Consider the following 3358-nt stretch of genomic DNA (forward strand, 5'->3'; position numbering starts at 1 on the left):
GCGCCAGCACCGGTGGCATCGCAGGCACCAACGTCCCTCGGTGGCGTGGGCGAGGGACCCGGCGTTGTCCGAGCCTGCATGGGGAGCAGCGCTCCCCAAACGTCTGCTCTGCTGTCACACAGAGACGCCCCCGAGCTCCCACCCTTGGGTAACAGGACCTTCCCATTTTTATCACTACTCTACGTTGCGGCGATTCCTCTCAGCTAGGGAGCGCGGCCTCTAAGGCTGCTGCTGCGAAGCAAGTCTGACACGCGCTGCCCTCCCGAAGCCGGAGACCTCCTTGCTGCTCACAACAAAGCGCTCGTGGAGCTGCCGACCCGTCCCTCGCAGCGGAAAAGCACCGGGCACTGCTGGGCGAGGGGGGCCAAGATGTGACATCCTCAGGTGGGGTTTTACAGCACCCAGCTGGGCGATGCTCCCATCCCGAGGGTCGCGTGCCAGGGCCCGGGGGGGCTGCAAGGCAGAGCCAAACGAGCTGCAGCCCCCCCCGGCGCCTTCCCCTTCCACAGCAGGGACATTGAACTGCCCAGCCATGGAGGGAGCTTCTCGCCTCCCACCCGCCTCTGCTAGGGGTAAGGCTCCCCGCAGGACTTGCTGGTCAGCCCAGAAAAGCCAAGGAGATGCAGGGCTCAAAGCAGAGGCTGCTCCCCCCGGGCCTGTCCTGCGGGACGGCTCCCTGCCCTCCCCTGCCAGGTCACAGCACGAAGGCAAAAAGCAGGAGGGCACCAGTCACCCTCCACAGATCCAGGCTGAGGAAGTGAGAGTGCTTTGGGGACAGCCTTTACATGGCAAAAAAAGGGACCCAAAAAGGTGCTGGGTGGGGTTTGGCAGGTCAGGGGGGACGGGTCAGCAGCCCAGAGCATTCCCACCGGCTGTGCTGGCTCTTGTCCCCCCCAAAGCCCCTGCCCAGTGCCTCCCAGCATCACCAGTCACATCCAACTCCTCTGACTCCCAGGTGCTGCCATGCGGGACGGGGCTTTGGAGGGGAACAGGGAACAAAAGCTCTACGGAAGGACACGGGCCAGCGCTCAGCCCCAGCACGCTCGGCCTTCGCTCTCGGGTCACGGACACGGCCTGAAGCTGCCGGTGACGGCTTTGGGCAGGACCCCGGTCGTGGGAAGCACACCCAGCCCCCTGGTCCCACCAGCGTTTGCACAAACCCCATCTCCTCAGCCAGAGGGGTCAAGCCCAGCAAGCGGTCCTCTGGTCGTGGGGCAGCCTTGGACTCTGCGTGGCCCGAGACGGGCGACCGCTGCGCTGACGCGCTCGGAGGGGCTGGCCAGGCCAGAGCGTTCGGAGTTTCTTGAGATGCTGCCTTCCCTTTCCAGGCATTGCCTTTCCTCTCGGTGCCGCGTGGTGACCAGGGCCAGCGGCTGGGGGGGAAGCCAGGGCTGCTGAGAGGAGCAGGGAAGGGCTCGCTGCGGAGCCGCCTGCCCTCGGGCAGTGCGTGCCTGGTTAGAGCAAGGCTGCAGCTGTGGAACAAGACGGGGCGTTTGCTCCCAAGAAACAGCAAATGTGTCTGACCTGGCCTCGACACGGGGAAAGCTTTCTGCCAGAGCTGCAACAGCACTGTGACGTCAAGTGTTCCTTCTCCCCTCGCCCAGGTATGCCCCTAAAGATGCCCCAGTCCCACCCCACCCCACCAAACCCCTCTGTTCGCTCTAGGTCTCCTCCGGGAAGGCTGCAATGGCACTAGTTCTGCAAGCTGCCGCCACACACCATGGAAGCTGGAGCTGTCAGGGAACAGAAAGGAAAAGGGAATGAGACCTGGCTGAAGATCGAAGGAATGGGATGTAGAGAGACTCTGGGAGGAAAAGGAGGAGGAGGAGGAGAAGGAGGAGGAGGAGCCGCCGTTGACAGGCCATGTCCTGGTAGGAAGGCAAGCCTCTGCTCAGGGCCAGCTCCATTTCAAGGCAGATGGCAGTAACGGTGGCAAAGACCATTTCTCGATCTCCGGAAAGCCCCGAGACCAGCAGCACCTCTGCCAGCTCCCCATTTCTCACAGGGGCCCAGGCTGTGGCTTGGTGGCCCCGAGAGGCTCCCAAACCGGTGAACAGCCCACGGAACCACACAAATGTGAGGCTGAGGTGGGAGCCCTGTGCTGGTGGGGCAACGCGGACAGACGGGTTCAACCTCAGCCCTCCCCTCTGGCAGCATCCAGGCAGGACGAGCCGGGCAGGAAGAGGCATGCGATGGGACCCCAAGGCCACCGGGACTTCTGGTGCAACACAGAGCACGACCTGAGGTTCAGGGCATCAGCCCAGCCCTCATGCTCTGCAGTGTCTCCATCCATGGACATGGGGGATAGAGAGGACAGCCACACGTACCACCCACAGACGGGTGTCACACGCCGTGGCCATCTGACCCCTCCCGCCTGGTGGAGCCACATGAAGCAGGCAGCGAGGGATGGGGGACACTTACCAGCTACGGCTCTAAGCGGTGTCGGTCTCAGGCTGCGGAGCTGCTTCAGGCCTGAAAGGAAAGAACAAAACCGAAACACGCAGGCGGTCAGTGCGGGGACCACAGCCCCATCGTGAAGCAAGAGGAGAAAGGGAGCAGTGGTGTCACCCTCAGAGGGCAGGGCGCCTTCCCCGGGGGAGAGCAGCGGTCCCCAGCCCCGTGCCTGCGGGTGGGACCTGCTGATGCTGCCCGCGGGCTGAGGAGGCAGCAGTTCAAACCGAGGTCATTGGGGAGAGAAAAGCAGCTTTTGGTCAACCCAGCTGCAGAGCAACTTGCACGCTTGCAGCTCTGGCCCAAATGCTCGTCGTCTTGGCACTGGTGTGAAGCCCAAACGAGCTCAGCGCCCGAGCTGGACTCTGCAGCAGAGCGAGCTGTGACAGACGGCGATGAGCAAACCCGCAGCCGCACAGCTCAGGCTGGCAAAGGCCCTGCCAGCATGCAGGGGCCCGGAGCCCGCTCTTGAGGAGCATCCCAGCTATGAAAAGCCAAGGCTGTTGGTCCAGGGCGTGCTCCAACATTTGCACCTATTCCAAAGGGGGTCGAAACATGCACATAGCCCCTGGCGCTGGGAAGCGTGAGTCCTGGCTTTCAGCTGCATGCGATCCCGACAGACAAGGACATGGCCCTCCCTGCCCGTCGGCGTCGGGGAGAGGGGTGCTCTGAGCCTGCTTCCCTTCTCCCCGGCGTGCCCAAGGCAGAGGGGAGGCTGCCTGACCGTCTGCCTGGTCCTGGCACCGCCTGAGCATCTCCACCGAGCACAGGGCCAGGCCCTTGCTCCCTGAGCAGGATGGGGCTTTGCCAGCAGCAGTGCTCTGGGGAAGGGGTCCCACCAGGCCGCCTTCCCCTCGCCGTGCAGGACGTTGGCTGGCAGCATCAGCCAGGGGCCACCGCGAGGGAC

At 64.0% G+C, this 3358-nt stretch overlaps 1 protein-coding gene across 1 annotated transcript in view; it reads right to left on the reverse strand.

The window, feature by feature from the left end:
* Positions 1-26: 26 nt before the first annotated feature.
* The window catches only part of LOC118451759, a 30055-nt gene continuing 26723 nt past the window's right edge, over positions 27-3358 (reverse strand). The window contains exons 8-9 of the transcript XR_004841307.1: positions 2422-2472; positions 27-1733 (exon numbers count right to left, since the gene is read on the reverse strand). The gene's annotated coding sequence lies outside the window, so the exon portion shown is untranslated. The remainder of the gene's footprint in view (positions 1734-2421; positions 2473-3358) is intronic.

This window comes from Egretta garzetta, unplaced genomic scaffold (genome assembly GCF_000687185.1).
Source record: "Egretta garzetta isolate BGI_Z169 unplaced genomic scaffold, ASM68718v1 scaffold452, whole genome shotgun sequence".
Classification (NCBI taxonomy): Eukaryota; Metazoa; Chordata; class Aves; order Pelecaniformes; family Ardeidae; genus Egretta; species Egretta garzetta.